This window comes from Hyperolius riggenbachi, chromosome 8, assembly GCF_040937935.1.
Source record: "Hyperolius riggenbachi isolate aHypRig1 chromosome 8, aHypRig1.pri, whole genome shotgun sequence".
In the NCBI taxonomy this organism is placed as follows: domain Eukaryota; kingdom Metazoa; phylum Chordata; class Amphibia; order Anura; family Hyperoliidae; genus Hyperolius; species Hyperolius riggenbachi.
The window spans coordinates 23,568,836-23,585,118 of record NC_090653.1 but is presented as its reverse complement, the minus strand read 5'-3'; positions in this window follow the sequence as shown (position 1 = coordinate 23,585,118).

Genomic DNA, 16,283 nt, shown 5'->3' with positions numbered 1-16,283 from the left:
TAGGCATAGTCTAATGTCCTACCATATTATTATTATGTATTTATATAGCACTGACATCTTCTGCAGCACTGTACAGAGTACATAGTCATGTCACTGACTGTCCTCAGAGCAGCTCACACTCTAATCCTACCATAGTAACAATCTAATGTCCTACCACATTATTATTAATATGTATTGATATAGCACTGACATCTTCTGTAGCGCATTACAGAGTACATAGTCATGTCACTGACTGTCCTCAGAGGAGCTCACAATATAATCCTACCATAGTCATAGTGTAATGTCCTACCATATTATTATTATGTATTTATATAGGACTGACAGCTCCTGCAGCACATTACAGAGTATATAGTCATGTCACTGACTGTCCTCACAGGAGCTCACAATCTAATCTTACCATAGTCATGTCAGTGACTGCTGTCCTCAGATGAGCTTACAATCTAATCCAACCACAGTGATAGTCTAATGTCCTACCATATTGATATTATCCTCTATTATAAATCCCATGTGTCCAGGGTCGGACTGGGCCACAGTAGTACAGTTTTTTCCCTCGGTGGGCCTCCCCTCCAGGTCTTTGGTGGGCCCCCCCTCCATGTCTGACAGAGCTCAAATTTCTGCCTGCAGCACAAAGTAGGACATTACTTTATATTGAAGGAGGGGACTCTATGCAAAGTTTTGCTGGGCAGCAGTGTCTCTGAATTACTATGCTGCTAAGATCATGTACATTTGGCCCTGTCCATAATACATCATGACCACGCCCACCTTCCGGTGCATGGTCACGCCCTTTTTTCACCGCAATCATGGGATGTGTGGGCCCCAGGTTGAAATTTATTTGGTGGGCCCCCAGTGCCCCAGTCCGACCCTGCATGTGTCGTTGCGTCCCCTCCTGTCCCTGATTCCATGCTTTTTTGCTACTGCGCATGTGCAGCATGGACAGTCGTTGGGATGGGAGGAAGACAGGGCCAGGGGGCAGGCGGCTATGTGTGCGCCAATGCGCGGTGACATACAGCGGTGGCAGCGATGACAGACCGAGAGCCCGTTTTTAAAGGATACCCGAACTGAAATGTGACATAATGAGATAGACATGTGTATGTACAGTGCCTTGCACACAAATAACTATGCTGTGTTCCTTTTTTTCTTTCTCTGCCTGAAAGAGTTAAATATAAGGTATGCAAGTGGCTAACTCAGTCCTGACTCAGACAGGAAGTGACTACAGTGTGACCCTCACTGATAAGAAACTCCCCTTTTTTACCGCTTTCTTGCTCTCAGAAGTCATTTTCTGCTAGGAAAGTGTTTTATAGTTGGAATTTCTTATCAGTGAGGGTCACGCTGTAGTCACTTCCTGTCTGAGTCAGGACTGAGTCAGCCACTTACATACCTGATATTTATCTCTTTCAGACAGAGAAAGAAAAAAAGGAACACAGCATAGTTATTTGTGTGCTAGGCACTGTACATACACATGTCTGTCTCATTATGTCACATGTCAGTTCGGGTATCCTTTAAACTGGCTTAGGTCAACTAGTGTATTTATATAACACTGACATCTTCTGCAGCACATTACAAATTACATAGCCATATCACTGACTATCCTCACAGGAGCTCACAATACTTACCATAGTCATAGTCTAATGTCCTATCATATTATTATTATGTATTTATATAGCACTGACATCTTCTGCAGCACATTACAGAGTACATAGTCATGTTACTGACTGTGCTCAGAGGAGCTCACACTCTAATCCTATCATAGTCATAGTATAATGTCCCACCATATTATTATTATGTATTTATATAGCACTGACATCTTCTGCAGCACTTTACAGAATACATTACACAATCATGTCACTGACTGTCCTCAGATGAGCTCACAATCTAATCCTACCATAGTCATAGTATAATGTCCTACTATATTATTATTATGTATTTATATAGCAGTGACATCTTCTGCAGCACTGTACATAGTACATAGTCATGTCACTGACTGTCCTCAGAGGAGCTAACAATCTAATCCTACCATAGTCATAGTATAATGTCCTACCATATTATTATTATGTATTTATATAGTAGTAACATCTTCTGCAGCACTGCACATAGTACATACCGGTAGTCATGTCACGGACTGTCCTCAGAGGAGCTCACAATTTAATCCCACCATAGTCATAGTCTAATGTCCTACCATATTATTATTATTATGTATTTATATAGCACTGCCAACTTCTGCAGCACTTTACAGAATACATTACACAGTCATGTCACTGACTGTCCTCAGAGGAGCTCGCAGTCTAATCCTACCGTAGTCAATGTCTAATGTCCTGCCATATTATTTATTTATATAGCACTGAGATCTCCTGCAGCACATTACAGAATACATAGTCATGTCACTGACTGTCCCCAGAGGAGGTCACAACAGAATCCTAATTAATGCAATGGGGGGGCGATCTGGTGCTCAGCACTTTATACTGCTTTAAATTTTAACACAAATAAGGTGGAAGTGCTGTTTCTTCCATCAGCTCGCGCACCTGTTGTCAGCATTGTTTCCAACATAGCAAGAAAGTTTATTTGTGCATTAAAGTGAATGGGAACCCGTTAAAAAAAAAAAAAAAAGTCAGGTACTCACCTAAGGAGAGGGAGGCTCTGGGTCCCATAGAGCACTCCCTCTCCTCTCCCGGTGCCCGCTGCCGTCCTGGCTCCCCCATAGCAGTATTCAACCATTTCGGTCAAATACCGCTGTCTCCCGGCCGAAGGGAGGCTTCGGAAATGCTTCGGGAGCCCGAGTGCTCCCGAAGACGGGCTGCTGTACACTGCGCACGCGCCCTCTATGACGCATTCATGTGTGCGCCGCCTGTCTTCAGGAGGACTCGGCTCCCGAAGACTTCCGAAGTCCCCCTCGGCGGGGGTTGTGAACGGGGGGGGGGAGCCAGCGCAGCACCGGGGGCACCGGGAGAGGAGAGGGAAGGCTCATTAGGACTGAGCTTTCCCTCTCCTTAGGTGAGTATCTGACTTTTTTTTATTTACATCTGCATTCCCATTAAAAAACAATCAACAAGGAATCAGACATCTAAATCCGAATCCCGGACTGACCTCCGTCCCTCAGCAGATTCTCCACCCTAAGTCATATTCCCTTTATTCTGCTGAACAAAGAGGGAGCTGGAAATAGACTGTAAAAGCCACTACAGGCCATTCAGAAGCATTATGTGCTCTCATGTAATAATGCAGCCAGCATGTCCCCACAGAACCAGTGCAAGCTTTCAAAACCTGCATTTCTGATTCCGGCATGATAGAGAACTGGATCAGAGCTGTACAAATCTGGATACAAATCCTCTGGCAGGAGCACAGCTGTGCTGCCTCTCCGCTCTCTACACACCGCCTGCAGTGAGTGAATGTGCAGAGCAGCAGGGTGAGTAGAGAGAATGATTGCTGTGCTGCCCCACGCGAGTACGGCAGCACCTGCACAACAGCATGGATTCACTCATGCACACACTGCTCCAGCGTACTGCGCAGGGGCAACCAGCCCTGGGCAGGATTCTGTTGATCCGACGTAGGTATTTAACCAACGGAAGTATGGTGAGTCGTGGCGTGCATGCGTAGATCAACAGAATCCCAGTGACGCATGTCCTTCTCTGCAGGGAGTGGTAGTAATGTGCAAAAAAATGACATAGCATTTGCATCAATCCCTACTAATGATGAACACAAATATACAGTTAGGTCCATAAATATTTGGACAGAGAAAATGTTTTTCTAATTTTGGTTCTGTACATTATTTACGACAATGAATTTTAGAGGAAACAACTCAGATGCAGTTGAAGTGCCTACTTTCAGCTTTAAAGGGGAACTTCAGCCTAAACAAAAAATACCGTCATTAAGTTACATTAGTTATGTTAACTTAAATAGATAGGTAATATAATCTCTTACCCACCCTGTTTTAAAAGAACAGGCAAATGTTTGTGATTTCACGGGGGCAGCCATCTTTTTGGTTGAGAGGAGGTGCGACACAGTTCCAACTGTTCTGTGTCCTGATCACTACTCCCATCTGCGCGCGCTAGGCTTCAAATCTCAAATTCAAAATAAATTATTTTTTGCGCCAAAACAGCAGAAGGAGAACAACAACATCAGAAATCCCATCATGCTTTGCACAGCATCAGGGGAAAAATGCCCGGGCAGTTTTCTTCTGTGCAGCTAAAAATGAGGCTTGGCAAAGAAAAACAAAGTTCTGATGCTGTGAAACTGTTAAAGAAACACCAAGCCTTTTCAGTGCTGCTGAGTAGGTTTTTACAACAAAACGATTGCATAAAAATGTGAGGCAACTAAAGCATTTTTTAACAAAATCCCTTCACTTCAGGGGTTCAATAGTAATTGGACAATTGACCCAAAGGTTATTTCATGGGCAGGTGTGGGCAAGTCTGTCGTTATGTCATCAATTAAGCAGATAGAAGGCCTGAGGTGTGGTGCTTGCATGTGGAAGATTGTGCTGTGAACGGAGACAACAAGCCGTCAAAAGAGCTCTCCATGCAAACCTATTTAATTATTACCATTATAAAAATCAAAAAGTCAGATACTCACCTAAGGAGAGGGAAGGCTCGGTCCTAATGAGCCTTCCCTCTCCTCTCCCGGTGCCCGGTCCCGCGCAGGATCCCCCGTGACATTATTCGACCAGTTCGGTCAAATGCTGCCACTTCCGCAGCCGAAGGGAGCTTTCGGAAGCCTTCGGGAGCACTCGGGCTCCCGAAGACGGGCCGCTCCATACTACGCATGCGCGAGCGCCCTCTATGACGCATTCGCGCGTGCGTAGTATGGAGCGGCCCGTCTTCGGGGAGCCCGAGTGCTCCCGAAGATCTAGAAAGTCCCTGCGGGGGCGGACGCGTACGGGGGAGCCAGCGCAGCACCGAGGGCACCGGGAGAGGAGAGGGAAGGCTCATTAGGACCGAGCCTTCCCTCTCATTAGGTGAGTATCTGACTTTTTGATTTTTATAATGGTAAACATTCACTTTAAAGAGACTCTGAAGCGAGAATAAATCTCGCTTCAGAGCTCATAGTTAGCAGGGGCACGTGTGCCCCTGCTAAACCGCCGCTATAGCGCCGCTAAACGGGGGTCCTTTCACCCCCAAACCCGCCACTGCGACACTTGGTCGCAGACTTGGTCGCTCCTGGAGGCAGGGCTAACGGCTGCAGCCCTGCCTCCAGTCACGTCTATCAGCGGCGCATCGCCGCCTCTCCCCCGCCCCTCTCAGTGAAAGAAGACTGAGAGGGGCGGGGGAGAGGCGGAGATACGCGCTGACAGACGCGTGTGGGGCAGGGCTGCGGCGGTTAGCCCTGCCCCAACCAGGAAGCGCTCCCCAGCTGTACCGAAAAGAAAGGTCTTCTTGGAATTACTAAATAATATGCTGCTCTCATTTTCCTCATTTTTATTTTGTTATAATAGCAGCATGATCCTCAGAGGCATGGTGGTCTTTGCATGCCATTTTGGTGCATCTGGATGCTGTAGTGCAAATACTAGTAGGTTTTTTTTTTATTTACACAGCTGCTGCACTTAAATCAATCTATTTCCAATCTGCATACATTTGGATAAAAGCAATGCAATTGACCAATGACCCTCCCTACCTGAGAATAGCACACACCCCCAGAACGGTGTTTGGAATGAATGGACCTGTTTGGTTGAACAGTCTGAACTCGAACCTCAGGATCATTGTGCTGTAGTTAGCAGCTTACTCCAGAGGCCGAATCTGCTGTACGCTGTGTGTACAGAGACGTTACAGACACTGCGGTCTGCGGAGGTGCTGGCGGGCAGCTCTGTGGGTGCCGCGGTCACAAAACACATTTCTCTGTATAATGTGTGGTGTGTGTGTGGCTCCGAGGGGCCCAGAGGCTGATGTGCCCCACGAGACAGTCACAAGTCTGAGCAAGCCCTCTATACTGACTCTACCATGGTGACGTCCCCCCCATGGTGATTTACCTGGCCGTGCAAACCAAGGCACACAACAGTTCTGATCTACAGAGACTGGAGAGATCTACAGAGACTGTTGAGATATAATACAGAGACTGCTGATATCTACAGAGACTGCCGAAATATGCAGAGACTGACGAGATATAATAGACTGCCGAGATGTACAGAGAACGCTGAGATCTACGGAGACTGCGGAGATATAATACAGAGACTGCCGAGATATACAGAGACTGCCGAGATATACCGAGACTGCTGAGATATAATACAGAGACTGCCGAGATATACCGAGACTGCTGAGATATAATACAGAGACTTCGGAGATATAATACAGAGACTGCTGAGATCTACAGAGAGATCTACAGAGACTGCCAAGATATACAGAGACTGCCGAGATATAATACAGAGACTGCTGAGATCTACAGAGACTGCTGAGATCTACAGAGACTGCCGAGATATAATACAGAGATTGCCCGAGATATAATACAGAGACTGCTGAGATATAATACAGAGACTACCAAGATCTACAGAGACTGCTGAGATCTACAGAGACTGCCGAGATATAATACAGAGACTGCCGAGATATAATACAGAGACTGCCGAGATATAATACAGAGACTGCCGAGATATAATACAGAGACTGCCGAGATATACAGAGACTGCCGAGATATAATACAGAGACTGCCGAGATATACAGACACTTCCGAGATATACAGAGACTGCTGAGATATAAGACTGCCGAGATATAATATAGAGACTGTCAAGATATATAGAGACTGCCAAGATATACAGAGACTGCCGAGTTCTACAGAGACTGCCGAGATATAATACAGAGACTGCCCAGATATAGAAAGACTGCCGAGATATAACACAGAGACTGCCGGGATATACAGAGACTGCCGAGATATAATACCAAGACTGGGGAGATATAATACAGAGACTGCCAAGATGTACAGAGACTGCCGACATATAATACAAAGACTGACAAGATCTACAGAAACTGCTGAGATCTACAGAGATTGCTGAGATATAATACAGAGACTGCTGAGAGCTACAGAGACTGCCAAGATATAATACAGAGACTGCCAAGATATACAGAGACTGCTGAGAGCTACAGAGACTGCCAAGATATAATACAGAGACTGCCAAGATATACAGAGACTGCTGAGAGCTACAGAGACTGCCGAGATCTACAGAGACTGCAAAGATATAATACAGAGACTGCCAAGATATAATACAGAAACTGCAGAGACAGGGGCGTTGCTAGCCCCAAAGATCAGTTGCACGTGCCCCGGATCAATTCTGGGGTGCCCCAGCTGTCCCCAGGGCCGGCGCTACCATTAAGGCAAAGGAGGCAGCTGCCCCAGGGCCCCAGAGCTTGTAGGGGCCCCCAGTGGCTACAAGAGGAAAAAAAAAATTTCAAATCGGCCTTATAGTTTTTGAGAAAATCGATTTTAAAGTTTCAAAGAAAAAAAAATACACATTTAAAAACCTGCCGACTTAGCAAATCCACCTTAAATGCTAGAAACCCTAAATTTGCAGGATATGTTAAGGAGATCATTAGGAATAAGAGAAAAAAACAATTTTTCAAAAAGACCTTATAGTTTTTGAGAAAATCGATTTTAAAGTTTAGAAGGAAAAAAGTATACTTTTAAATGCGGTAAATGTCACTTTTAGTAGCAAACCTAACGGTAGTGTAATTTTACATGCATCAAACGAAAGAGCAATACATTTCCTGATGGGGTTTCCAGGGGGTCCATACGCAGCCGCAGCGCTTTGGCCAGGGATCGCTATACAGCCGCAATATGGCTGTATGAAGATCCCTGGCATTTTTTCCTATTTTCCCAATTTTTTTTTTTATGTTTAGAGTGTGGGAATTTTTTTTTTTTTAAATTATGTGGGGTCCCTCCTCCTGAAACTTTTTAACCCCTTGTCCCCCATGCGGGCTGGGATAGCCAGAATGTGGAGCTCCGACCGATTGGGACTTCACACCCTGACTATACCAGCTGCAAAAAAGGTCCCCTAATGCCAAATTTTTTTCCGGGGTATATGTTGGGGGGGCCCCCCAGGTTTATTTTGCCCTGGGGCCCCATTGTTGCTTAAACCGGCCCTGGCTGTCCCCCAGGCAGAGTAGAGGCAGCGGGCAGCAGTACTCACCTCTGGTCGGCGGTCGCTTGGTCTCCAGGTTGAGCAGACATCTCTTCTGGGCTTCTCCCCCTTCTCCACCACAACACCCAGCATGCCCAATAGAGGCACCCAGCACCACAGCACCCAGCATTTATGTGGGCATACTAGGTGCTGTGGTGCCATTCTGTGTGCTGTGGTGCCTTTATGGGGGCATGCAGGGAGTTGTGGTTCTACTATGGGGGTATACTGGGAGTTGTGGTTCCTCAATAGGAGGTCCATGGTTAGCATGGGAGGGGTTACATTAAAAGGTCAGAGAATGCTATGGGGGGACTGCCAGACAACCTGGCAGCAGGCCAGCACGCCCATCAGAAAGCCAGACCAGCCAGCACAGAAGCCAGGTAACTCTGCCTAATTATGTTTAAGTGACACTGCCTATTTATGTGATATGCTGCATTTTCTTATATTAAGGAAGAGCAGGCAGGGGCTTCATCCATCATTTTGGTGGGCAGGTCTACTTAGACCGCTGTTAAGTTCATGTCAATTTGGCTCCACACATGACCGCGCCCACATTCTGTTGCATGGCCACACCCATTTTTTGTCTGGAGTGCCCAAAAGTGCCCCAAACCTCTTAGGATCCTAGCAACGCCCTTATGCAGAGATATAATACAGAGACTGCCGAGATCTACAGAGACTGCCGAGATCTAAAGAGACTGCTGAGATCTACAGAGACTGCCAAGATATACAGAGACTGCTGAGATCTACAGAGACTGCTGAGATATAATACAGAGACTGCCAAGATATAATACAGAGACTGCGGAGATATAATACAGAGACTGCGGAGATATAATACAGAGACTGCCAAGATATAATACAGAGACTGCGGAGATATAATACAGAGACTGCCGAGATATAATACAGAGACTGCCGAGATATACAGAGACTGCGGAGATATAATACAGAGACTGCCAAGATATAATACAGAGACTGCGGAGATATAATACAGAGACTGCCGAGATATAATACAGAGACTGCCGAGATATACAGAGACTGTGGAGATATAATACAGAGACTGCGGAGATATACAGAGACTGCCGAGATATAATACAGAGACTGCCGAGATATACAGAGACTGCGGAGATATACAGAGACTGCCGAGATATAATACAGAGACTGCCGAGATATACAGAGACTGCCGAGATATAATACAGAGACTGCCGAGATATACAGAGACTGCCGAGATATACAGAGACTGTCGAGATATAATACAGAGACTGCCAAGATATAATACAGAGACTGCCGAGATATAATACAGAGACTGCCGAGATATACAGAGACTGCGGAGATATACAGAGACTGCCGAGATATACAGAGACTGCGGAGATATACAGAGACTGCGGAGATATAATACAGAGACTGCCAAGATATACAGAGACTGCCGAGATATAATACAGAGACTGCCGAGATATAATACAGAGACTGCCGAGATATAATGCAGAGACTGCGGAGATATAATACAGAGACTGCGGAGATATAATACAGAGACTGCGGAGATATAATACAGAGACTGCGGAGATATAATACAGAGACTGCCAAGATATACAGAGACTGCGGAGATATAATACAGAGACTGTCGAGATATACAGAGACTGCTGAGATATACAGAGACTGCGGAGATATAATACAGAGACTGCCGAGATATACAGAGACTGCGGAGATATAATACAGAGACTGCGGAGATATAATACAGAGACTGCGGAGATATAATACAGAGACTGCGGAGATATAATACAGAGACTGCGGAGATATAATACAGAGACTGCCAAGATATACAGAGACTGCGGAGATATAATACAGAGACTGTCGAGATATACAGAGACTGCTGAGATATACAGAGACTGCGGAGATATAATACAGAGACTGCCAAGATATACAGAGACTGCGGAGATATAATACAGAGACTGCCGAGATATACAGAGACTGCGGAGATATAATACAGAGACTGCCAAGATATACAGAGACTGCCGAGATATAATACAGAGACTGCCGAGATATACAGAGACTGCGGAGATATAATACAGAGACTGCCAAGATATACAGAGACTGCGGAGATATAATACAGAGACTGCGGAGATATAATACAGAGACTGTGGAGATATAATACAGAGACTGCGGAGATATAATACAGAGACTGCCGAGATCTACAGAGACTGCGGAGATATAATACAGAGACTGCCGAGATATACAGAGACTGCGGAGATATACAGAGACTGCGGAGATATAATACAGAGACTGCCGAGATATACAGAGACTGCGGAGATATAATACAGAGACTGCGGAGATATAATACAGAGACTGCCGAGATATACAGAGACTGAGGAGATATAATACAGAGACTGCTGAGATATACAGAGACTGCGGAGATATAATACAGAGACTGCCAAGATATACAGAGACTGCCGAGATATAATACAGAGACTGCCGAGATATAATACAGAGACTGCCGAGATATAATACAGAGACTGCGGAGATATAATACAGAGACTGCGGAGATATAATACAGAGACTGTGGAGATATAATACAGAGACTGCCGAGATCTACAGAGACTGCGGAGATATAATACAGAGACTGCCGAGATATACAGAGACTGCGGAGATATAATACAGAGACTGCCGAGATATAATACAGAGACTGCGGAGATATAATACAGAGACTGCGGAGATATAATACAGAGACTGTGGAGATATAATACAGAGACTGCCGAGATATACAGAGACTGCGGAGATATAATACAGAGACTGCCAAGATATACAGAGACTGCGGAGATATAATACAGAGACTGCGGAGATATAATACAGAGACTGCGGAGATATAATACAGAGACTGCGGAGATATAATACAGAGACTGTGGAGATATAATACAGAGACTGCCGAGATCTACAGAGACTGCGGAGATATAATACAGAGACTGCCGAGATATACAGAGACTGCCGAGATATAATACAGAGACTGCCAAGATATACAGAGACTGCGGAGATATAATACAGAGACTGCGGAGATATAATACAGAGACTGCGGAGATATAATACAGAGACTGCCGAGATCTACAGAGACTGCGGAGATATAATACAGAGACTGCCGAGATATACAGAGACTGCCGAGATATAATACAGAGACTGCCGAGATATACAGAGACTGCGGAGATATAATACAGAGACTGCGGAGATATAATACAGAGACTGCTGAGATATAATACAGAGACTGCCGAGATATAATACAGAGACTGCCAAGATCTACAGAGACTGCTGAGATGTACAGAGCCTGCGGAGATATAATACAGAGACTGCCAAGATATACAGAGACTGCCGAGATATAATACAGAGACTGCGGAGATATAATACAGAGACTGCCGAGATATACAGAGACTGCCGAGATATAATACAGAGACTGCCGAGATATACAGAGACTGCCAAGATATACAGAGACTGCGGAGATATAATACAGAGACTGCCGAGATATACAGAGACTGCGGAGATATACAGAGACTGCGGAGATATAATACAGAGACTGCCAAGATATACAGAGACTGCCGAGATATAATACAGAGACTGCGGAGATATAATACAGAGACTGCCGAGATCTACAGAGACTGCGGAGATATAATACAGAGACTGCCAAGATATACAGAGACTGCGGAGATATAATACAGAGACTGCGGAGATATAATACAGAGACTGCGGAGATATAATACAGAGACTGCCGAGATCTACAGAGACTGCGGAGATATAATACAGAGACTGCCGAGATATATAGAGACTGCGGAGATATACAGAGACTGCGGAGATATAATACAGAGACTGCCGAGATATACAGAGACTGCGGAGATATAATACAGAGACTGCGGAGATATAATACAGAGACTGCCGAGATATACAGAGACTGCGGAGATATAATACAGAGACTGCGGAGATATACAGAGACTGCGGAGATATAATACAGAGACTGCCAAGATATAATACAGAGACTGCGGAGATATACAGAGACTGCGGAGATATAATACAGAGACTGCGGAGATATAATACAGAGACTGCCGAGATATACAGAGACTGCGGAGATATAATACAGAGACTGCGGAGATATAATACAGAGACTGCGGAGATATAATACAGAGACTGCCGAGATATACAGAGACTGCGGAGATATACAGAGACTGCGGAGATATAATACAGAGACTGCCGAGATCTACAGAGACTGCCGAGATATAATACAGAGACTGCGGAGATATACAGAGACTGCGGAGATATACAGAGACTGCGGAGATATAATACAGAGACTGCCGAGATATACAGAGACTGCGGAGATATAATACAGAGACTGCGGAGATATAATACAGAGACTGCCGAGATATACAGAGACTGCGGAGATATAATACAGAGACTGCGGAGATATACAGAGACTGCGGAGATATAATACAGAGACTGCCAAGATATAATACAGAGACTGCCGAGATATACAGAGACTGCGGAGATATAATACAGAGACTGCCGAGATATAATACAGAGACTGCCGAGATATAATACAGAGACTGCCGAGATATACAGAGACTGCCGAGATATACAGAGACTGCCGAGATATACAGAGACTGCAGAGATATAATACAGAGACTGCCAAGATATAATACAGAGACTGCCGAGATATAATACAGAGACTGTCGAGATATAATACAGAGACTGCGGAGATATAATACAGAGACTGCCGAGATATAATACAGAGACTGCCGAGATATAATACAGAGACTGTCGAGATATAATACAGAGACTGCTGAGATATAATACAGAGACTGCTGAGATATACAGAGACTGCTGACATCTACTACATAGACTGATTTGAATGCTGGCTATTTGGCTATGTGGTCCTAGGTGCAAGCTAAGGGAGGTACTGAGCACAATTTAGGTGCTGTGTGCAGGCTAGGGGGGTAGTAGGTACCATGTTTATGCTGGGTGAAGGCTAAGTGGGCACTATGTGTCATTGGGTTGATGGATGTAATGTAATGCTGGGTGAAGGCAATGGAGGTTCTGGGTTCCATGTGGGTGTTGGGTGTGGGCTTTGTGGAGACCGGTTGCCTTGTGGTTGAGGCTTCTGGGTGCCATATTGGTGCAGGCTATGGGAGGTACTGAGTGTTGTGTGGGTGGGGCTATGGGAGGTACAGGGTGCTAGGGCACATGTGGGTGGGACTATGGTAATTACTGGGTCATATGGGTGCGGCTGACAGGGTCACTGGGTGCCAAGTGGATGAGGCTGGTGGGGGGGTGGGGGGGTTACTGGTTGCAGCAGTGGGTGCCTGTAATTTATATTTCCCTGGCTCTAGAAGAGTCTCGGGTTGCTGAGGGCGGGATCTCTTTCATTACTTACCTTCCCGCCTACCAATCTCCTTCCCCAATGATGACAAGCAGTTCGGGTGTGAAGTCACCTGTCAGGAACTGGTCCCGCGGTAGGCCTGCAGATACGGTTCCCGACTGCGGGTTTGACCAGATCGAGAGGGGGAGCATCCTTATTCAAGCTACCACAAGGCTGTCACCCCTCAACACACTTCTCACTGCCACCACTAGCTGCTGCTAGACACTTCAACAATTCCCACTCTGCTGTCGAGTGGTCTGCACGCAGTCCGGCGCTTTCGTATTTGGGTCAGCTTTTGCGCTTTAGGCCAAATACGGGAACGCCACACACACAATACAATCACAGTAGCAAGGCTATGAGCTTTGGCTTAGTACAGCAGAAGTCAAACTTATTAAAATAAATATTTAATATTCCAAAAAGTGGAACAGTGCAGACAATAATATATATACAAAAGAGTTACAAAAACAAAATAAAAATTACAAAGATAAAAGTTACAAAGATACACAAGACAGTTTGCATAAATATAAAACGGGGATAAACGTTACCAATACGAGGTCTAACTTGGTCGTGGGAGGGCACGAATTTCCGATTTGATCGGGATCATCTCTAGCTATGCGCTACCTCCAAGAGAAGATGATTTGTGAAAGTCTTCTGCGGGCTCTTATAGGCCGATTTGTTGCCCGGGGCTATGGATGTTCAGTCCCACAACTAATGCAATTTCCCCAAAGTGTGACATCACCGTCTGCAGAGCCCCCTGTCACATCTGGGCTAGCTGTGACATGCAAATGTCAAGGCTTTTCCTGTCCCACTTTGAACTTTGCAGACATTTCCCATCTCCCCATTGATCTAATTTCCACAGGTAAAATTGTATTTTAGCACACATATCAAAAAGACTTCCCTACTCCAGGTGACAATTGCCCACGCAAAATACACATCTGAGACAGTATTTCATAGCAGATCAAAGGTAAGGACATGGCTGGCTATTGGCCTAATCAGCCATCTCCTTGCCAGAGGCTAGCAAACCAATTTAGCATTTCCTGCTCTCCCATTCAGGCCAACAGGTAGCCGATCATCTGTATAGGCTTCAAAGTGGTTGGGCAACTGTCTGATTAAGTGTTTCCTAATTAGAGGCTAGGTAGACATTTCCTAATTGAATGTCTAGGTTCCTGTGCCTATCCAACATAATTGATCTATTCAATGCAGACAATGGTAGCTTTCCTGCTGGACACTGAATGCAGATTTAATTTACATTTACATACAGAACTCACATTAGCAGCCAGGTGACCAATTATACCCTGAAGCCAGCTAGCTTTTAGCAGACATACACATATGACACAGTCACCCAGACAGAAAAGGTGAAAATATGGCTTCCACTAGATACAATATGGCTGCTATGTTCTGCATATTACCGTACATATCATCATCACCACATATATCCTCACATCACCTACTCCCGCCTCCTTCCGATGGGTCCTTCCTCCCTGCGGTGTGATTGATCAGCAGCAGCAGAGAGGGAGGGCCCAATGGAAGAAGGTGGGAGGTACAAGATTGGTCGGCTGTTTGCAAGGCTCATCTCCCGCAAGTTAAAGAGGCCGCATTGAGGGAGATGGGGCTCAGTATGGGACTGCACCACTTACTCAGGACGGTCCTCCAAGTGGCAGCCTTGGGTGTCTGTCCTAAAAAACGTCCCTACTTGCGTGAACAGTTTAGGCTGCTGGTGGTGTAATGGTGTGTGGTGCATTATCTTGGCACACTTTGGGCACCTATCATTTGAGCATTGTTTAAATGACCTAGGCTACTTGGGTATTGTTGTTGACCATGTTCATCTGTTTCTGACCACAGTGTACCCGTCTTCTGATGACTACTTCCAGCAGGATGGTGCACCATGTCACAAAGCTTACATCATCTCAGACTGGTTTCTGGAACATAACAATGAGGTCACTGTTCTATAATGGCCTCCACACTCCCCAGATCTTCATCCAACACAGCACCTTGGGATGTGGTGGAACTGGAGATTCCCATCATGGATGCGGACAAATCTGCAGCAACTGTGTGATGCTATCATGTCAATATAGACCAAAATCTCTGAGGAATGTTTTCAGCAACTTGTGGAATCTATGGCACAAAGAATTAGGGCAGTTCTAAAAGCAATAAAGTCACATTTTTTCAGCTGCACTCTCGAATTTATGCAACCCTAATAATGGCTTCATCCAACATTTTCCGTAACAGGCTGTTAAGTTCATGTCATTTTGGCTCCACCCATGACAGCATCCACATTCTGGTGCATGGCCGCACCCATCTTTCAGCTGGAGTGCCCAAAGGTTCCCCGGATCTCTTAGGATCCTAGCAATACCCCTGCTTCTTCGGTCGATGTCATGCACAATATTGATAGTAATGTCGATCGCGGGAGAATCACAGCCCGATTGGCTCTGCGGTTGAGTAGTGTATGGTCAACTCTACAATAAAAGTCAGGCAGCTTTCACACTGTTATAGCCACACTCTAAATTTTGTAATTATTCAAATGAAACTTTATTAAAAGTATGCAAAATCTGAAAAAAAAATTATCATTGGGCGGGGCTGGGGAAGACCCGGCTGTCATGGTACACATTGGCACCAATGACAAAGTTAGTGGGAGATGGAAGGTCCTCAAAAATAATTTTCAGGTACTTGGAGATAAACTTAAAAGGACCTCCAAGGTGGTGTTCTCTGAAATACTGCCAGTGCCACGTGCTACATCTGAGAGACAGAGGGAGCTTAGGGAGTTAAAGAAGTGGCTGAGAAATTGGTGTAGGAAGGAAGGGTTTGGGTACCTGGAGAACTGGG